General features: G+C 42.9%; 1 long non-coding RNA gene across 2 annotated transcripts in view; it reads right to left on the bottom strand.

Moving 5' to 3' along the window:
- Positions 1–204: 204 nt before the first annotated feature.
- LOC144819563 (uncharacterized) overlaps positions 205–22,786 on the bottom strand; it is a 137,800-nt gene continuing 115,218 nt past the window's right edge. The window contains exon 4 of one of the 2 annotated variants that reach the window (XR_013607445.1): positions 205–706. This is a non-coding gene — a long non-coding RNA (uncharacterized LOC144819563). The remainder of the gene's footprint in view (positions 707–22,786) is intronic. The other variant, XR_013607444.1, reaches the window with a different exon arrangement.

Below are 22,786 nucleotides of genomic sequence, written 5' to 3'. Positions count from 1 at the left end.
TACTGTCGTACTCACACACAACTGGCACCACCACAGGGGTCCAATGTGGGTAGCCTCTGTCGATCGCCTTTAGTCTGTAGGCTTTATCGCTAGCCTGAAGCAGCAGGAATCCACCAAGTGTGGCGATGTCTCCGGTGCAACCCCCAAACCGTGATCACAAAGTTGACTGGTACAGGTGTATCCATTTGTGGCTGGGGATCGTTACCAATAATGTTCAGATGGAAACACCACACCAAAAGAAAATATTGCGAATTGTTTTTAATGGCAGAGTCAGTAACAACGTGATCTTCTCTTCACCAGCCACAGAGTCACTGCTGAAAAGGAGATCACGCACACACTGGAGATTCAACAGAACTTACAGCATGAAACATTCTTCACATTGATGGCACAGTAGAAAACAAGACATATCATTACAACATAAGTCACTACAGGATCTGCTAACTAGTCTAAGAAGACACACAAGTGTATTTGAAACAGACATTTCTGGAACCTTTGTCGCACTAATTCCCGCGGGATGAGCCAATCAGAATACACAGTCCTTTGGGAGCATGTAGATTCCCCAAACTCCCATTGTCAAACAAAGAAGGGTACAGCTGCACAGCCTTGAATTTATCAGCAGTCCATCTGCCTGGTACAGGAGGCTCTCTAGCACCTCCAAATGTTGCACAATCCATGGTACAGCTGGCTAACAAGCTCTGATAAACACCTAGAAATGAAAAGGAGACATGAGATTATTTTTTAAAACAGCATCACATTCAGAATATGAGAAACAATTTTAAAGAACTTTGTTCAGCTTTAAAACCAACTCACAATAAGGCCTGTGGACACAATACATTTGGTTAACTTGAGGCCATCATAAAATAGGGATTAGGCTAAGAATATATGTAGAAGGCTTCTTCATATATATGCACACAGTGTCACTTTTTACCACACAAACTAACATAGCAATACATCGATTAACATATGCTTAGTAATATTATGGATAAACAAAGAGAACGAGCTGAGAGCTACGCCCTACGAAACCCAATCATCAGGGTTTATTGACGATAAGCCTCCTTGGCAGGGAGCCCAGTTGGTTTCTTAGAAGAACCCTCACCCAGAAACCTTTGGGTACCCTGGAGGTAGTTTTAACCTTTCACTCTCACGGTATCCACTACTCACAATAAACAACACAAAAAACAGCTCTGCCTTAATCAGGCAGCAAAGCATACCTAGGAGGCACTTGGCTTCCTGGGTGGGAACCTGATGATGAAGCATGCCACCAACTAGGTAGGTGGGTTAAGGTCCTTCTAAGAAACCAACTGGGTTCCGTGCCTAGGAGGCTTATCTTCAATAAACTCTGATGATTGGGTTTCCTAGAGCGTAGCTCTCAGCTCATTCTCTTTCTTTATGTATATCTATGACCAGGGGAGAAGAATGAACACCCGTGCTTCCTCCTCTTTCTCTATACTTCATTATTTGATAGTAATATTATGGAGCATTAAAATTATGCTGCTCTAGTCCCCCCTTTGAGCACTAAAATAGGCATCACCCTTAACAATTTCAACATTTAAAGACCATCTCAAAAGCTTGTTCTCCGTTTTTGCTTACACATGGAGTTCTCCAACTCCCTCAACTCATCATAAGTCTTACACTGCGTTTCCTCTAACTCAACTTCCTCTCTCTTAATTTTTGTACCCCTTTCGTCCACAGATTTCGCCCTTGCCTTCACATATTTAAATCCCTTCATCATAGCAAATAGGCAAATCACACAAGCACCAACAATCAAAATAGGCCTCAATATGATACCTAAAGGTTCTCTGCCAAGATTGCTTTGTCAGCTACCTATAGCATAACATCCCTTTCCAGTTGCTTCCCAAGCACCTGTTGCTTCAAAATCCTTCAATTCTGTTGACAGCCCAGTGATATTTTTCACATACACTAGCAAGTTAAATGCCTACAGCAAATCAATTCTGCAAGACCAACCCCCTAATAGCTATCAGTTCAGTATCAATAGCTAGCAAAGTTCCAGCTGTACAGGTAGTTTAACTTGTCCACTGAAGTAGAAAGCTGTCTAATCTCCAAATCATTTAAGACAATACATACAAAAGGAATCATAGCATCAAATATGACTCCCACTATTTGTAAAACACTACTGCTATGCCTAGTTCTACCAAGAAGCCCAACTGCTTAATCATTCAACTTTTATACATGATATACTTTATGAAAGACTAAAGTAAGATAGCAGGTACATGCCCAAATTGCAACTTTATATAAGCATGTTGCCCACACACATAATAAACTTCATGAATAACCAGATCCCTACCTGCAAAAATTTGATTTATGTTACCCAGAACCTCAGATTCTTGAGCACTCTGACTCAATCACATACGTCGAGCATTTGGAGCCCTATCTTCTCTTCTGTATTTTAATAACTTCCCTTGATACCGCCAGTCTAAATTCAGCTTAAGATACACTCCCATTTCCTTATATTTCTCCTCCTCCTCCTCCTTGAACTCATTTCAATATAGCCACCCCTTTCCTTGTTCCAAATCATCAATGAAACTCTTCTTTACAAGACTGATTAAATATGTTAGGTTATGTCTGTGAGCTCAGGCAGTGTTACACTTAATTGGAGGACTAAAAAAATAAAAAAAACTGTCTCCATTTCTTTCCCATTAGCATGGCATGGGTATTCAAATGTTTGTACATGGGCACTTATGAAAGAACTAAGTCATAATTCAAGAAATAATACTCAAAATGGCCCTGACAATACAGGAGACTAAGGAGCATACTACAGGAAATATCATAAGTAAGGAGAATGTGATCATAGGTGATTCCCTCAGTCAAAGATGCGGGCGAATGGGCACACATATAGCAGTGTTTGACTTGCATGATATTTGCATTCTCATACAGCAGCTTAAAGAATACATTTGAAGAAAAATCCCCTTCAGAGGCACCTTTATGTAGTATCCTCAGATCAAAACAATGTCTACCTTCTATGGGGGAAGCAGTGCTAAGGCGTTTGGGATCGACCTCAAGGGACTAGTAGCTGCCAAGGAGCTCAAGCCTTTTAGCAAAGCAGTCATGAAAATAATAATGACAATGATCTACTCTACAATGATTCTTTGAAATGATAACTATTATGTCTCTACAGTCAGATGTAAAAAAACAGCTAAAAGCAAATTAATAATTAACTACTTGTTGCTTCTAGTTGTGTTATTTGCAAAACTGTTTAGTTAAGACACGATTATATTATGTACAGTTGTCTTCGTGAGTCACCCTATCCCCACTCCAACTTTTTCTAAAATGGTAAACCTACTCTTCTTCAACAGCCTTGGCCCTAGGGAATCTTCAGAATTCAATGAATTTCAGTTCATACACACAGCTCAGTTTAAAGTGATTGTGCTCAGTTTAAAGTGATTGTGACCAAAAATCAAATGAGTGAAGAAATCTTCATTGTGGTAGTCTTATTCATGGTGGTTCTGTAGGCCCTGCTTCGTGACCAACCAAGTCATAAAAAATCAAGTTCACTTTCTGCAAAATATGCCCACTCAGGATCAGACCACCTTTGACTAGGCAACCTTGTTTTCTTTGACTATTGGCTGTACAATGTCACTGTCATTTAGTCCACTTGACTCAGTCTCCTTTGCAACAGTTTGTGGAATGCATTCCAAAGATAAACTTGACCTTAATTTCTCACAGCTACAGTTCACTTAACTGAGTCCATTGCAGGGAGTATAGTTGCCATTTACTTGTGCACTCACCACAGGTTCAGGACTGGTCTCAACTTGACTTTGTAATACTTCTTTGCTTTGAGGCGCTTGCTGATTCTGCGATACATGGGTATTTTCCTCGCCCCCCTCTGCTCTTTCCAGGCTATCAAAGTTTGGCTTTGCAGATAAGTGGTTCTTGTCACCTCTTCCTCGACATGATGCCTTATGTGCTGAGTGTGGAAAACATGCACCCATTTATGTAGTTCACCACATTTGACAGCTGTGTTGGCTACCAGGATGACATAGAAGGGGCCATGCCTAGGAGCTTCAAGCGTGATTTCAAGATGGGCTTCTTCACCAAGACAGAGGTCATGGCACTGCTCTTGGCTCTGGAGGGCAGATTCAACCTGGTGAGAGACAGCGCACAGCGCACATCGCATCAGCCTATCTCTTGCAGTAGTCGAGAACAGTACCATTTGTAATATTCACAAGTGCAATACCAGGAACAGCAGGTAGTCTCATGGCTCTCCCCAAGAGGATCTCATGGGGTGAGCAAAGTGGGACTTCGAAGTCCCGTTTATCTGTTCGACAATTTTAGATGCTTCAGGCTGATAACAAAAGTGCAGTTTCAATTCCACTTGCAAGGCTCCACATAGCTTTCTCAGAACCTCAGTTTTTAAAAGTGGTTAATGCTCTGGCTTAAGAGAAACAGGAATCCGAGCCTGGGTATTGACTCTCACAGTAGTAGCTTGGCTACAATGAGATTGTCATTTTCTTCTAATTGGGTAGGCTGCCACCCAACAAGAGAAATACACACCATAACCATGACATATCACAGCTCATTGCACACAAACATCTCAATAAAACCTAGCTGCTTCCTGTTGAAAGGATCTCCTGATCTCCCTATGTGACTCAGTGTTAATGGAGGTCCATCACTCTACATTCAGATGTAAGCAGGTAGCACAATAATGGCAAAGGTTTTCAGCCATTAATCTGGAGTGATGGTTAACCCATTTCTTCCTGAAAAGTCTCATTTGTATCATGGTCCCTATGTGTCCATGAAAGTGTCTAACTCATCAGAAGAAAAACACATCTAATCTCCATTCTTCTCACAAGCTGCTCTGATCCAGCCTTGCTGTTCAATCTCTGGCATGTTGTCCTCCATTCTCTTAACTTCCTCCCAAGTATCAGCAGTGGTCAACAGCAAATTGAAATAAGTCTAATTTTCAAATTCATTTGAATATTCTCCATTAAATGCATAAGACCCATGAGCGCATTACAGAGCAACTGTAAAGATGCTCCAGTCAGATTTGGTGGAATAATGTAGATTTATTCAGAGCAAGCAGGTACACCGTCTCATCACGATGCCTAGTCTGTAACTGTTATCTCTAAGATCTAGAACACACACTCTGAAGCACACAGCGACAGTAACCATAGTAATAGTTACTAAGATAGCTGTGATGCCACAGCAACTTTATCCGTCCATCACCCCCTTTGGTTTTTCTTTGACATCAACTTTATCGGCATACCAATTCCCAGCAGTGACATAATTGTTTCCGCTCCTGTGTGCTCAGCATTTTACCATGGGAACTTCCAAGGGCATTTGAACCAGAAGATGTCATAAACCCTTTTTGTGACAGCAACTGTCCAAAGTCATAGACAACACCAAAGCCATACTGTCTATTATTAAATATGTTAATGTTCAATTGGTCATAGACATAGCAAACTCTAGTAAGAGCAACCAAATCAGCCACTTGGGCAGAGGTTACATCACGTAGCCAGGAAGCTTCCAGTACACCCTCTAAGGTACAGACAGCCTAAGCAGCTCTCAGATTTCCCCCATCATCTCCTCAAACAATATGTAATCAGACTCAGCGAGGGGTTCATCTTTGATGTCAGGTCTAGGCTTGCTGCAGAGTTCAGTTACATCAATACAGTCAATATCAACACCTCCCACCATCTATTTTAGTTTCAGGCCATGGCAGTACCAGGGTTTGCGCTAGAACACCTCTTTAATGTTATGTTGTTATCTGCCAGTATGATCTGTTCATTGTCATGGAGCCGCTCTAGTCAGGTGCTGTGTCTTAGTTTATTCACAAGTACCCTAAAGCTTTTCTGCAGGGCCTGACTCTTAGATATATTAACACTGTATGTGTTTGCTACTTCTGTAAATTTGTTGTGTGCTTTGACAGCACTCCTGGTAATTGCTTCACTTACGACCTGAAGGTCTTCTCTGTGGCACCATTCCAAATATCTTGCATCCAAGTTTTGCTTGATAAGTTTATCCAACTTCACATTTAGCCTAATAACATCTAGAGGCCTTATTGCCATTTGGGTCACAGGACTGTAATCAACCTCCTCTGTTTAACCACTCCCTTTGGAGGTTCCTTCTATTCAGGGCTGTGCTGTTAACTGCAAAAACCCAGTAGGACCCTGAGCAATTTGTTTCGTGAACACTAAAAGATGGTTCTGGGGAAAAAGGCACCTGCCAATAGATTGGAGTTCCATACAACTATTTGTGAATTCTCGGTTGTGGTGATAGTAGTGACAAAAGAAGCTCCAGCTGTTGCACCTGAAACTGTAGGAAATGGGGCTGTCACAGCCAGGGCGGTCAAAATGAGAATTGCTGCAGTATGGGCTGTTACAACAGGGGTAGCTACAGTCTAAGTCATCACACCCAGAGCTGTTGTGATCGGGACTGTTACAGTAGAAACTATCTGAGTCCATATAGTCACAATTGGAGTTGTAGACGTTTTCTCTCCTGCTTGAGGTTAGAAAATATTGGCGGGTGCAGTCACATCATTACCTTAATTTGAGGGACCACAAGGAGGTTGAAGTTTGTTGCATGAAGGTGGTCATGAGGATAACAGGTCCTCCAAAAAGTAATCGCTTACCTATCAGTACTATTATCAGACATAGCACCTATATCTTTCTCTTCCTTTGCTTTTTTCTTTATCTCGCTTGTTAACCCTGTGTCCAGCCTAACTACTTCACCATCTCTCTTTTCCATATCTGCTGTTCGGCATCCCACTTAGCATCCATCCATCTATGAACTGACTTTTTAGCTCCAGTCTGATACTTCCCCTTGTCCTTTTCCTGTGCAGCATGCTCCCATGCATTCAAAGTCTTATACTGTGCTGCTCTAGGTGAAAGTTTGATGTTATATAGTACTCACCCCAAATTTTATTTCATTTTTAAGTTGAAGGTAACATATCAAAGAACTTGAAAGGACACTTCTTTCTCTGTGATCTTGTTATATTGGCTAAGCTAAATGTATGTGTGAAGCCTGACATTGATTACCATGTCAGGACCTGGTTTTCCCTCCGGAGGAGCTTCCTCACCCTTTTGGCAGGTACCCTCACATCAACGCTCACAAAATCTCCCAACACCCTGAAGCATTTTTGCTGTGCTTTTCGACAAATGGAAATAAACAATCAAGATTTTTAAACAAGCAGGTGTTCTCGTCCAATCACAATACAATGTGCAACAATAGCAGTATCTAACCTCAGCACAGCACTCTCTATGAAAAACTTTCACAGAACAGCACCTAATGATATATTCACCAACACCTTTATGGCACGCACACCAACCAACCAACCAATACCAGCACAGCACCTTATGACATAGCTTGTAGTAGCTTGCAGAGACTCACACTCCTTTACAATTACAAATGCCTCCACAACACCGGATCCCAATACCTCAATGAAAGAATATCCTTCCACGCACCCAAGAGAAACCTCCAATCCGTCGACCTTGCCCTCGCTGAAACCCTGTGCATCCACAGAACCAGAACGGGTGGAAGAGCCTTCTCGTACATTACGGCCAAGACTTGGAATGAGCTCCCGGCCGACATCAGACGCACCCCCTCTCTGCACATCTTCAGGAAGACCCTCAAGACCTGGCTCTTCGACTGACCGGAGCTGCTTATCCTCTGCTCTCCTTCTCCCCCCACCAGCGCCTTGCGACCCTCACTGATGAGTTGTGCGCTTAACAAATCCCTGATTGATTGATTTACAATTTCTTTTGCGTCAACAATACTTTTACAAAACCATCAGTAGCGGTTGCAAGTAGGTGTTTCTGTAGGGCGGTGACGTGGGCAGGGGGAGGGGCAGGGTGGGGGGTAGTAATGTATGGATTACAGACCTTAACAGGTAAGTAAACATTTAAATAAATAAAACGAATTTCGTTGCGTGCACTGCATCGCCAAATGCGATGTAGTGCGCGCAACGAAATTCGTTTTATTTATTTACATGTTTACTTACCTGTTAAAGTCCGTAATCCATACATTACAACCCCCCACCCTACCCCTCCCCCTCCCTACGTCACCGCCCTGCAGTTACATCTACCACCGGCCGTGGCTGAAAACCATCCTCTGCACTCAATTGTTCCAGCACACATTCTTTACTTTTATTTATTCTTTACTTTTATTTTTGACATAGATATTTTTGCATTACTATTTGTGTATGGGGATATTTTAGGCATCAATATTCTATCAGTGAACTGCCAAGGTAGCTGCAATGTTCCTTGTCAAGAAAGTAATACCCAGGTGGGAGTACTAGATGTCATCCGGTCAAAAAACGGAAAGCCCTTTGTCAACTCCATGTTCAATCATATCGACACCCTTTTGGGAAAAGCACATAAACTGTTCTCGATGTATTACCCCCAAAGAAGTGGCATTGTTGAGAGACTCAACGGCCTTTTGAAAAATAAAATAAACAAAATTTGCACCAGCCTTAGTAAGAAATCTCTCCATTGTCTGTTCGTAACCTTGTTGGCACTGAGAAACACACCCAGCAGCGATCACCACCTCAAACCTAACCAGATTGCGACTGGTAGATTGATGAGGACACCGTCGCAAAACCACACCAAACTGATCTTCGAGGCTAGCTCTCAAGCATTAGGGAACAAGTTGCATGTTTATCCCTCTGAATTAACCAAAACATCCCTAGAAGTTGTTCAAATGTTAATTGTCACACCCAGTTGGAAGTGCCATGTAAAACAGATTCTGTGCGATTAGCTCCTATATTATTGTGGCACTCAGTGTGGAGAAGGAAGACGATAAACATGACCCAGAGCATTATGAAGGATTTCTTAAACCTTGATTATGCACACAAGTTTATTTGGTTGCAATATGTAAAAAGTACCTTGAGCTCTACAGGTTTGCAGGTATTGTTTGAGAATCCTTCTAATTAGCCAACAATTTCTAAAATGAGAATTTAAAGCTTATTTCTAGCAAAGATAGTGAGAGAAAGACAGGAAACTAATTGCAATAAACCTATGGTCAAATTATATTTGACGGCCCCTACAATTACCTTTGATGCAAACTACTACAACGCTTGCGTAGGGACCTCTTCCACATCACTTATAATTACACCAAACCCAACACTAGTATTCCACACACACTACATAGCGCTCCCTTACACAACATATGGCATCAGCACATGACTGCTGTGGGCTCCAAAACAACAGCCAGGTCATGTTTCGTCTGTTTGCTGATACCTCACTTAGTAGGCGCAGACAGGCTTTACTTGTCCCAAGAGGCATTCCCTGAAAAAGCGAAATACCTTATCCACCTATTCCTATGTAGGATTAGGGCCAAGATACAACCCAAAAGAGTAGAAACCTATAGGGTAGTAGTGAATCTGACCTGATACGAGACTAATCCCACAGCACTGTACCTTTTCATCAAGCCTAGCGACATTCAGACTGAGCTAGATAGCTGTTTGGCCCAGAGACGTTCCAGAGAAAAGATTCTTGGAGGTAGCAAAGCTACCACACCAATGCACAAACACTCTGCTCCTGCTACCATCTGTGATCCCAGTGTGGCACTTAGCATATCTGGGACTGTCTTATTTAATTACAAATGGACTCCAGACATGGAGTTCCAGTGTAGGGCCATCCACCTCGATGATAGAAAGGGAAATCAGTCTCTTAAGGGAGGATTGAACCACAGCATAGATACCCCATGTCAAGAAATCTGTGATACTGAGTTGAATAGATATACATGGTAAGAAGGGAAGGGGCAACTCCTAATTGTAGGGATTGTAAGGAATCATTCTACTGGGAACAAAGAAAAACTGCGGCTCAATACTGCACATTCTGGACATGCAATGGGGCACCTCCACACTGATGGGTAAGTAATGACAATGCAGCAAATTTGGCTACACTCATCTCGTCCCCAAATGGCATGGCCTTTGCTCCCTCGTCATCATACACACCGCCCCTGGTCATTCCCGGAGAAGATCTGTCAAAGTTGAACCAACATTCCATAAAAAAGAAGATGACTCTGTTGCATCAGGCTTGAGAAAAAAAACTGCTGAGTATGTTGGCTGGGCTCAGTACAAGGACATTCCGGAAGAATTCAGACTATTTTCTGGCTTACAAGTAAATTAGGAGGGTTGATACCCTTCTTCACAGTGCAGATTAAAGGGAACACCCACTGCTTATGAATAACCAGGTGGGAGATGCTCAAGATGATGAACAGCACTGAGCTCGACCTTAATGCGATCAAGGAAGAGCTAGGAGACATCCGCCTCATGGTTATACAACATCGAAATGTGGTGGTCTTAATGACCGCAATGGAGGGAGTAGTGTGTGCCAAGATCGGAGTGACCTGATGAGCATTTATCCCAAGCAATGTCCTAGACAACGGGACTTTAACTCTTGCCATCCAAGCATTGCACCATTTACTAGGAGACATGAGTGAGGAGGGAGGTGCCCCTAAGCAGGAGTGGTGTAAGAACTGGTTCTCTTGGCTCCCCCGGTGGTTGATCAGTCAGTGCACATCATTGTTGACCTTTTTCATATTCCTATTGTTTTTGTGTGATTTTTTGCAATTGGGGGTTCCCTGCTGTAAAAGCACAGTCCTCAAATTTTGTTGAATGCAGCTAAGTAGAAAGTAGACAGTAATAGTCAAAGCTGAAGAACAACAAGTCCTCAATAATGTGATTGTCATGAAGTATGGGTAAGATAATATAGTTGTAAATCCAACAAGAGGGGGAATGTTAATATTGATAAAATTGATGACAATGTTTATAATGATACACTTGCAAATTTAAGTGAATTGGCGAAACTATTAGCAAATTTGCTTGTCATGAACTGTCCATCAACCCCAATTCAGAAATATGTGGTCAGGCAGGCTCTGTGACCTAGGCCTGAGGTTACTGAATGACGGGTCACAGGTGGGGTGGCACGTAGCCTGCAGAGAAACATGCAAACAGGAAATGCAGGCTAATCCCCCAGATAAGCTCAGCGATACCACAATGGTCCAGGGAGATTGGCCCCAGTAAGGCACACATAGCCAGAGGGGTGCGCACATTCCCAAAGCATCCTAAAGTCAGATGCCACATGAAGTTAGGAACACAGAGCCAATCAGGACACAGCACACACAGTGATCACATGTCCCTCATGCCAGACATCTGGACAAGTTATCCACTGGCCCCCATTGTGTCCACGCAAGGTCAAGGCCCACATACATTTGTTATCGGGGGCCTTATTTGTGACTCCACAGACTAGGCCCGCATTCCTTTACCAAAGAAGGATCATCTGAGGTACTTTATGATAAAAACTATATAAAGAATTGTTCAGATTGATTGTACTTTGAGACAGTCTTCAGACCCGCTCTGTAACTGTGCTTGCCAACTGAAGTGTTTAATTAAACTAAATGTTCCTGCTTTGCCAAACACCTCTTGTCTTTTGTTTTTTCAAGGTAAATTCATATTCGAGCAGCATAATGTACAAATTAGATTGCTTGCCTGAATAGATAAATATGCTTATTTGATAAATTGATTTACTGATTTAACTGACGTATAACTTGACTAGTTTGCTAATAAAACCTTAATGGTTTTGTACTTTCCTATTTGTTGTTCTTGTGGAGTCAAATTGGCTTCACATTGGTTGAATTTTGCTGATGCTAGCTCCTTTTATACACTTCCAGTCGACAATAAAAAGTCCATATGAACAGTGGCGCAACCTGTAAAACGAGAACCTATATATATATATATATATATATATATATATATATCCTTTATAACAATTAATAAACTATTCATTTTAATTTATTTTATAGTTTTATAAATATATTAAAATTTACCAATACAAATATATATATATTTACATACACTTATCACATAAAATCGAATTAAAGAACATTATATTATAAATTATTATAAATTAAAACATTAAAATATTTAATAGGCTTCAAAATTACATTTTGCACTCCATTGAGTGCAAGAGTAGGGAAAGTGTTGGATAGTGGAGGGGTAAAAATTACTATTACCACTTCAGTAGGTGCAACAGTAGGGAAAGTGTTGGATAGCGGAGGGGTAAAACTTAATATTACCATTCCAGTAAGTACAATAGTAAAGAAAATGTTGGATAACGAAGGGGTAAAAATTACTATTCCCACACCAGTGAGTGCAACAGTAGAGGAAGTGTTGGATAGGTGAGGGGTAAAACTTAGTATTCCCACTCCAATGAGTGCAATAGTAGGGAAAATGTTGGATAGCGTAGGGGTAAAAATTACTATTCCCACTCCAGTGAGTGCAATAGTAGTGCAAACATTAACATATTTAATAGTCTTTAAATTGAGTTAGTACAGTAGGGAAAGTGTTGGATAGTGGAGGGGAACAAATTACTATTCCAACTCCAGTGAATGCAACAGTAGGATAAGTGTTGGATAGCGGAGAGGTATAAATTACTATTCCCACTCCAGTGAGTGCAACAGTAGGGAAAGTGTTGGATAGCGGAGGGGTAAAAATTACTATTACCACTTCAGTAGGTGTAACAGTAGGGAAAGTGTTGGATAGTGGAGAGGTAATACGTAATGTTCCCACTCCAGTGAGTGCAACAGTATGGAAAATGTTGGATAGCGGAGGGGTACAAATTACTATTGGAGGTTTAGGTAAAGCAAGCAAAAGAGAAAGAGAAAAAGGGGCTCCGGCTTCTCGTTGTTCGCCGCCGAATCTCGTATGGGTAGGTGTGTTTGGTGTAGCCCGCTCAGCGGACAGGTACCTATCACTAAGGTGACATTACAAGGGAGAAGACCGCTGAAGCCCGATAGTGACCTTAGTAGGGTCGCATTAGAATAAGCAGGACCCTGTGGCCTGCCTATAAGTTTCCAGTGGAAGGTAGTATTGCCCCTTCCGCCTTGTGTACTACAGTTCTTTCTCTTTCTAGGTCCTGATGAATTGCGATTATAGCATGAAACATGTCGACCATTAGGTAGAAAATACACTACTGGATCATTGCACCAATGTGTAATCTTTACCTTCACTGTTTTTACTGAGGTAGTTAACCACACCATTAAAACGCCTTGTGGATTACCTACCCTTTTTTAACCTTCACTCACTTTGCACATCTACACCCCATCTAGTAACCTCATACCCACATGCATCAACTGGCAGGAACAAAAGATCTCCGATAAAGAGCCCCTTCATGGGTGCCCGTCAGACATTGCAGCGCCAGTCTGACGAGGAGCAAAACCCAGATGATGAAGCATGACACCTAGCTTGCTGGGTGTGTGAGGGTTTTAGATCCGAAAGGGGAATTTTCCCCTTTTTCTCTTTCTATTTTGCTTGGTTTACCTTAAACTCCACCCCATTGTTCCCCTGGGGAACTGTGTATCTTCTTGGATTAACATATAATCAGGGCTTATACACTGGACCCCGTTAAAAATAGCCCACCTCGGTTCCCCTCCTTTTGTTGATAAAAAATACTATTCCCACTGCAGTGGGTGCAACAGTAAGGAAAGTGTTGAATAGCGGAGGTGTAAAAATTACTATTCCCACTCCAGTTTGTGCAACAGTAGGGAAATGTTGGATAGCAGAGGGGTAAAAACTTAATATTTCCACTGGAGTCAGTTCAAAATTAAAAAACAAACAAATTAACAACAAAAACACAAACGTTTTTTTTAAACTGAAAAAATAAAACATATATAAAAGTTTTAATTATTAAAAAAGATAGAAACAGCTTAGATCTAACAAACACCTAGAAAGATTATTTTAAAAAAATCTAAAATATTTTTTTTAATCTATTTTTTAATAGAAGTTGTTTATAAACAAAAACATTAATTATTACATAAATGTAATAATTTTTATTTCCTACTCTATAACACCACCAAAGTCCCAACCCACCTTTAAAAAATGTTTAAAATGCACCTCCATAATTAACATAAATAATTATCAATAAAACAAATATATTTCTTTTTTAAACGAATAAACATTAATTTACTCCCCCAACATCACCCCTATAAACCAAAACACACAGACAAAAAACAAACACTTACCATAAATATTTATCAATTGATAAATGAATATTAATAATCAACTAATTAATAATTAATTAAACATAAATTACTTCCCACCATTTATTTATTTATTTATTTTAAAAGTTTTATATAGCTCCGGCTGGACCCGGAGGTATCAGAGCGCTTTACATGAGCATCAGATCATAGTTACAGGTTATATCGTTACAAAGGTTACACAGTTATTAGAGCATGGCAACATAGTTACTTGTAAGTTCGAGATAAACAATAAGCAAAAATACGTAAGGAGAAAAGCTGGCAAGGGAAAGATTCAGGGGAGGGGGGTAGGAGCTGGGGAAGTAAACAGGTAATGAAGGTGGGAAAGAGAAGGGGAGGGTGACGGACACAGCATGGAAAGAGGAGGGGAAGGGCGACGGGGACACAAACTGGTAGACGAGTCAAAGCAACGTCCAAAGTCCAGTAAGCTGAGATCCCAGGTGAAATGGTAGCACTTCTCTATCTCTGTTGCGGTAGGCCCCCTTTACGCAGTGGACTCTCTCAGAGGGGTCTCTGAAACTCCAAGGTCACATACTGGATCCTTCCCCAAAAAGGGGAGAGGGAGTGCTTTGACAAGGGGTGCCATACCATACCTCAGCTGTGAGTGGCTCCACTTGGCACAGTCGACTCTCTCAGCGGGTTTGCTTAGACTCCAGAGTATAAATATTGTATCTTTCCCCAACAAGGGGAGAAGGAGTGCTTAGTCAAAGGCCACAAAGGACAGGATGCTAGGCAGACTAGCAGGCAAGGTGAGAGATTCAGGGGAGAGGGGATAGGAGCTAGGGGGGTAGACAAAGAGCGAAAGAGTACTAAATGGGAGCATATTTAATTAATGAGTTATTATATAGTGCTGGCTAGACCCGAAGGAAACAGAGCGCTTTACATGAGAAACAATAATGTTGTAATTTACATCAGTTAAAAGTTACATAAGTATCAAGAAAAGCATTTAAAGAGCATAGGGGACAAGGTGAATGGTGCAAGGAAGGGTAAGGGGATAGGGTAAAGGGGTAGGAGGAAGATAGGACGTAGAGACGAGGGGAACATCTGCCCAAGGTCCGGCTGGGTAGGTGATGGCGTGGGGGGAGTCCACAACCCATCTCCACTTTAGCAATATTGCAGCTCCACCAGGCAAATCGCTTGGTCTCTACAGTCTGGGGTAAGTTCCGCAGGTTCCAAGTCCTGATGTGTAAGCAGGTTAGGGGATAGGTTCAAGGTCTGGTCAATGTCCAATTGCTGTCCCAGGAAAGTAAAACAACATTGAGGGGACCACTATGGAAGCCATCTTGGGGTCAGTCAGGGGACTGTACTGTACACTGGTACACTGGTGGCCATCTTAAGGTCAGACATCTGGCAGTTAGAGTCAATATTCATAAACAAAAAAAGAGTGTCTAGAGAAGTAGGTTTACAGGTTTTTGCCACAGTCGGGAGCAGATAACTCAAATTCCTGAGACGACCTCACTAGCACGTTATAAGAAAGCCCTCACTCACCACCTAGTGATGACATGCTTCATCATTGGGCTTCACCAAAGAGACCGAATGTCTCTTTGGTGTGCTGCAACGCCAGAATTACTGCGGAGCGGGATAGTGAGTTAAGGGCGTGTTGTGTGATACTTAACTAGTGAGTGATGAGGGTTTAAAAAGAGTCAGTAGTGTATCACATTGAAAATTTATTCTATGACCACTAAAGACAATGGTTAAAATAATGTGTATGGAAGCAGTCCACTTTAAATTGAGTGGGGGATTCCTATTCATCAGTCGACATGTTTCTTGCCATCGAAACAGTGTAATTTTACCCGGCAATTCTTCAGGACTAAAGTGTGTTCTATACCCTGGCGGTATGGACGCGCTAAGGCCCAGGATCCAGTCTGAGGGCGATGCAGGTAGACTGAGGGTGCCGAGCGTCGAGGGCGGTGTGCCGAATACGCTCCCACCCCCCTCCTGAGATCCATGGTGTTTCAATTCAACACCATAAAAGTGCAGAAACCGCTAAATCGAAGCCTCCTAAACCAGGAGTCATTAGGAAGCAATTTATTCTTCCTAATTTTTTGCACTTTTTTCACTTCTTTTGTTTAATTTTCACTTTCACGCCCCTAGGTAAGGGTGGACCTTAGCGCGTCCATACCGCCAGGGTATAGAACACACTTTAGTCCTGAAGAATTGCCGGGTAAAATTACACCGTTTCGATGGCAAGAAACATGTCGACTGATGAATAGGAATCCCCCACTCAATTTAAAGTGGACTGCTTCCATACACATTATTTTAACCATTGTCTTTAGTGGTCATAGAATAAATTTTCAATGTGATACACTACTGACTCTTTTTAAACTCTCATCACTCACTAGTTAAGTATCACACAACACGCCCTTAACTCACTATCCCGCTCCGCAGTAATTCTGGCGTTGCAGCACACCAAAGAGACATTCGGTCTCGTTGGTGAAGCCCAATGATGAAGCATGTCATCACTAGGTGGTGAGTGAGGGCTTTCTTATAACGTCCTAGTGAGGTGGTCTCAGAAATTTGAGTTTACTGCTCCCCACTGTGGCAAAAACCTGTAAACCTACTTCTCTAGACACTCTTTTTTTGTTTATGAATATATGACCGGGGATTAAGAGTGTCATTCGACTCTCCCTATCTCTCTTCTTGTTGAACCAGTTAGAGTCAATATCCAGGACAGTGGCTGCCAGAGAATAACAAATCCAGTGTGCACACACCATCACACGCACAGACATGCACAAGCACACACAAATGTGAGCACACACTCTCATATGGGCACATACGCACACACACAAGCATATATACAGAAACATCCAAAAACACAAGAACACATAAAATCCCATGCTCTAGGTCAAAAACACCCAAGTACATGCACACGCAAACACCATCACATGCACAGACATGCACAAGCACACACAAATGCGCTCACACTCTCATACACGCGCAGACACACACACAGAAGCACACATACAGAAACTACCAAAAACACAAGCACACATACAATCACATGCTCCAGAACAAAAATATCCAAGGACGTACACACAGGTACATGCACACACACCATCACACACACAGACATGCACAAGCACACACAAATGTGCGCACACACTCTCATACGCGAACAGAGGGCGCACACAAGCACGCATACAGAAACATCCACACGCAGAAGCACACATACAATCCCATGCTCTAGTACAAAAAACACTCAAGTACATGCACACACCATCACACGCACAGACATAAGCACACATACAGAAACATCAGCGCGCACAAATACAAGCACACATAGAATCACATGCTCTAGTACAAAAACACCCAAGTACATGTCCACACCATCACACGCACAGCCATGCACAAGCACACAATCCCCGTGGGTCACTTGTGCAGCAGGATGCCTCAAGAGAGCATACAGGTATTCTGTGCAGTTTGTCTTTGCTTCTAGTCTGCTCACCCGCTCTGCCTTCAACTCAGGAGTTGAAGGAGTTTTCTCTGCTGGTTTGAGCGTCTCGTTGGGGGGAGCTTCAAGACCTTCTGTTAGGCCTCCATGCAAGGCAATCACAGCACCTGCCTCACAGGTCCTGCAACATGTGATCTTTTGTAGGGGGGCAGAACTTTGGTAGAGCCGCATGAATGCCAACCGCCGGCTGCATCACAGGTCGCCTCCCAGCTCACTCCGCCTCTGCAAGTTTTCTCCTCAGCAGACGCTAATTGTTGATGCACGGCCCAGAGAAGTGATTGCGGCACCCCCGCAGAGAGTCCCCGCAGACCGGCACACTCACAGAGCATTATGGAGGATGCTGTATGCTCTAGTCAAATCCAGCCAGGGAGTGGAGCCTCAAGGGTATCTATTCTCACTTGCGCGTCGGTCCGCAGGCTGTGCCGTGGCCAAGCCCCGAGCCTCTACGCGGGCCGTTCGGCAGTTTCTGTCAGGTCGCTGCTATGACTGGCAGTCTCACCGAGGAGTCTCCGCAGCTTCGCCCAGCGGTATCGGATGACGGGTGATAGCAGCATCAGAGCGCAGGCGGGTGTCCGCATGCGTGGATTCCAGACTCGCGGGACTCCGGGCCTCACCTTCTTAGCACCCGGGGGCTGCCATCTTACAGTCCATCTCGTGGCCTGGCTCGGGAGGAGGAGCGGGCTTCAGTGGCGTCAAGTGCTGCTTGGTGGGGGTCTCAGGATAGTTTTCCTGTTACTCTCTATACTGAGGAGTCGTTTAGCAAAGTGCCCAGGCAGTGGGTGCCCTGGATGCGTAGGATGGTGAAGGATGTTGCCTCGGACTAACAGAGCCTCACTAGCGCGCAGTCATCTTGTCTAGCCCAATAAACACCACAACCCACACCTAAAAGTCATTACTCAATTTCCACAACTAATTTTACAATAATACATTAATATCAATTACCAACAACGTATTAATTAATTTAGTATAATTAACTTGCCCCCCTTTACCATTATAAACCCCAAAACATACATAAAAAAGTTAATTACACAATTGCCATATTGTAATTTTAATTAATTAATTAACCTTAATTAATATACAATTATTAATTAATTATAAATAATTTACTTCCCACCCTATTTTCCTATAAACCCCACCACCCACGTCTAAATAATGACACAATTAACAAAATGTATTACAAATTAATTAAATAATAATAATTAACAACCAATTCATAAATATTTAATAATAGAATAACTCCCACAATTAACACTGTAAAATGTAAATTGGATAAATATTAATAAATACAAATATTAATACCTTTATTATAATTAAATTACTTCCCACCCTATTCCCCTATAAATCCACAACCCGCTCCTAAGAAAATGACACAATTAACATAATCGTCAATAATTAATTAATTATACATTAAATCCCACAATTAACACAATAAAATCTAAATGAAATAAATATGAATACATAAAACATCATAATTAATTTGTTATAATTAAATTGCTTCTCACCCTATCCCCTATAAACCCACAACCTGCTCCTACAAAATGACACAATTAACATAATTGCCAAATAATTAAAGAAAAATAATTTAAAAACAATTAATAAATATTTAATAATAAATTAATTCCCACAATTAACGCTATAAAATCTAAATTAAATAAATACTAATACATAAAAAAAATCATTAATTTTTTATAATTAAGTGACTTCCCACCCTTTTCCCCTATAAACCCACAACCCTCTGCAGTACTTTTATTAAGATAAAATTAATAACTACTATAAATGTAACACATATATTAAAAAACTAAACACATTCTTATACAAAAAATAGATCACATACTTTTAAAATACATACTAAAATACATAACACTAATTAAACCATTGATATTTTAAATAACTATATTTTTGTAAACGATATTAACAACTTCGATATTTCCAAAAATGATATTTCTTACCTGCAAGTCGATATTCTTGACCACGATATTCTTCTTGTCGATATTTTTTTATCACGATATTTAAAACTCAACATTTGTGTAGGTCGCCATTTTAAACTCGATATTCTGTCTGTGCACCGCCTTGGCGTCGCAGTGTATGCAAGGACCGGCAGATTACTACAGTCAGGTATCGTTAGTTTGTACATTGATTGATTATGTCTAAAAAGTTGATGCATTATGTCCTGAAAAGCCCAGTTGGTCTTGGGATAGCTGATGACATGACCTTGAGTGTAGGTTTGGGCCAGTATAATTAGCAGAAAATGCACCCATTAAAATACATTGTCACTGTTTCGTCAATGTTGGGGATAAACCAGTCATTTTGGAGTTCCGCTATAATTTTGCACTTTGCTGTACTGGTAATTGGGGCAACGCTATAAGGACTAGGCCCCGAGGCATGACGTGTTTCCCTGAGGGTGTGTGTCAGTATATGAGGTTGTGTGCAGTCTTAGTGCTGCCCCTGGGTACCCATCACCCTTCTCATCTGCAATACTGTTTCCTGCAACTTCCTGAAGTACAATCCTGCTGTTTATTTATAAGGATTGGCCTGCGGGGGTTCTGTCGCTGGTATCTGTTGAACAGGAAACACATGTGCCTCTTTAATTGTTCCATAATCTGCCCTTTTTACAAACTAGTCAACTTTTGCATTACCCCAGGATATGAAGTCCTTGCCCCTAGTGTTGGCAGTGCACTTCACCACAGCCACATGTTTAGGTAGGGATAGTACATTGATTAGTTATTCTAGGAGGTCCATGTGTGCGAAGGATGTGCCGTCTGATTTCAGAAATCCTCGTCTTTTCCACATTCCTATGCCAAAGTGCAAGGTGGTGGTGACATAGGCTGAATCTGAGTAGATGGTTACCATTTTCCCTGTGGTTTGGGTAAGAGCTTTGATTAGTGGTGTCAGCTCTGCTGCCTGTGCTGAAAGGTGGGGGAGGAGAGTAAGATGCATGCTGACTTGCAGTGTTTCTGAGGTCTGCTGGCTACGGGCAGTCCCTACTTTTGCCCCATGTGTCTTAACCCAGTCTCTTAGTCTATCATGGAGGAACCATCGATGAACAATGCTTCACTGTCCAGGATGGGATCCTCATCTGGCTGGTTGATCCCCTTGAGGGTGTATGTGGCACAGTCATGGATCTCTCCCCCCCCGAACCTAGAGCTAGGAAGGTTGCTGGGATTACTACATGGCACTGTATTATTTGTATTAATGACCTGGAAAGCATTAATTCATAACCTGAAATGTGTTGTGAAGTCAGCGTGCACCTGCACTTTTTTTATAACTGCAAACACTGAGGGGCCGATTCCGATCTGGGTCGGAAAGCTCTCCGACTGAGCAGAATCCAGGGTGTTTTCTGACCGATCTGGACTCCTGCAGTCCAACCGAATGAGTACGATGCGGCTGTATGCTGTCGAACTCGGTTCGTTGGACTCCCACAGACGTCAATGGGAGCCGGTCGTACGACGCGTACATGGGCTCCCATTGACTGAATGGGTACGTCGCGGACAAGTGCACCCCCTACAGTGGGTACGGGTCGGTGCCATCCGCACCATACATGCCTGGGTCTCCCCCTGTGTCCGAGTCGTAAGGCTGCGGGTAACAGGGGGTCCAAAGCGGACCCCTGAAGTCCAACTCCGGGAGCTATTGTGAGCCGGACGCTCCGACTCGATCAGGCTGTCCGAATCGAGCATCGTACTAGCTCGGTCGTGAAACGTCTCCATTGCGCGCCACGGTTTGCTTCTGACTGTGTCGTACGGAGCGGTTCGGACCCGGAAACGATACGGACAGAGATTTTGCTCTAGTTCCCATTGTACTTCGACGTCCAGACCCGTGTACGACTCGGATGGAAATGGCGAACCCGATTCGGTGCCCTACTGACCGATATCCGAATCGGCCCCTGAGTGTTCTGGATACAGTCTCAGCGGTGCCCACATCACAACGGAGGAGCTTTTGTCAATGGCAAAGGTTGCTGCTGCTAGCTCCTGCTTGCATGGGAAATGACCCTGCATGACTGAGTCCAAGAGCCCGGTGTAGTAGGCAAGAGGTTTGTGCCCCTGGGGATACTTCTGTGTCAGAACTGCTGCCATGCCTCGCCAGTCGCTGTGGCGGAATAAGAAGAATTCCTTCCAATAGTCAGGCGTTCCTAGCACAGGAGAGTGCAGGGCATGCTACAAATTCTGTTTTATTTATTACATTTTTTAGCACCCACCACACTGCCCCTCCCCGCCCCGCCTTTCTGCCCCACCGCAACTCCCTCCACGGGCCGCGGCTGGGTACTGCAGACAAGTCTTGCGCCTGCCAAGTTGTAAATACAGCCAAGAGCAATGGAACCCCATTTCAAAGTTCTACCCTAACCCTAATCGAGTTGGCGAAGACGATTTCTGGGGCCCCTGTACACTCACTGGACAGCTGGCCATCTGTTACCTCCCGTATACTGCGAACGGACGGATTGAAGAGGATACATGCCAACATTGCAATCCCTTTGTTGGTGGGCAGCAGGACCCATATTTGGGATGCATCTCAATGGCCTCCAAGCAAGCCAGCACCTCCTCTGGTTCTAGATCATGGTGACCGTTCTGGCGGAACACAAATTTGCAGGCCTGCTGTATCTTCTGTCTCAGCAGTTCTGGTACGTTAAGCAATGACTGTGAGGACAGTGTTAGTGAAGGCTGTTAGGTCGGTGGGTGTTGCACTTATCAGCCAGTCTGTGCGATGTGGGCGGGTTAAAGACTGAGTCTTGATGGGGTAACCACAGGTGTTAAGCAGGTCCTTGTTCCATCTTATGAGAAAGTAATGGTCATGTTTAGTTTGGCCATTAAGTCTCTTCCTAGGAGATTAGTTGGGGTTGAGGTGTGATATAGCAGCTGTCCCTTTACGTGGTTGCCTCCCATGTCTATTACCAGAGGTTTTGTGAAGGGGACCCTCATACCCATGCCCGAGAACCCCTGCGTGTCCATGTTTTTTTTGGATAGGGGGCCAACCCTTCCTTTAGACATGACTTTGTTGCCCCCAAGTCAATTAGGAAGCTGTAAAGCATGTTATTTACCAAATACTGTTATGCTGGCTTCTTCCTTGGACAGTTAGGTCACTGACAGCACGAGGCATGTGAGAGTGGGTGTGTGTGTCATCTACCAGGTGCAGGACTGACACATGTTGGCCCTCTGGCTTATTTAGTTCTGGGAGTGGAGGGGGGATTATGACCCTGTCCCAGCTTTGGGAGTTCTCTGTATTACTTCTTTGAATCCTGCTACTATGTGCTTTATCCTTCCCGAACCTCTGTGGCTGCACCCTCATTAATGCCTTCTGAGCCATTGCTGCCACAGCTGTACTGACCAGAACTGTATGCTCCCAGCTCAG

This window comes from Lissotriton helveticus, chromosome 2_1 (assembly GCF_964261635.1).
Source record: "Lissotriton helveticus chromosome 2_1, aLisHel1.1, whole genome shotgun sequence".
In the NCBI taxonomy this organism is placed as follows: Eukaryota; Metazoa; Chordata; class Amphibia; order Caudata; family Salamandridae; genus Lissotriton; species Lissotriton helveticus.
Note: the sequence above shows the minus strand (reverse complement) of the source record. Positions and strands in the feature narration are given on the sequence as shown.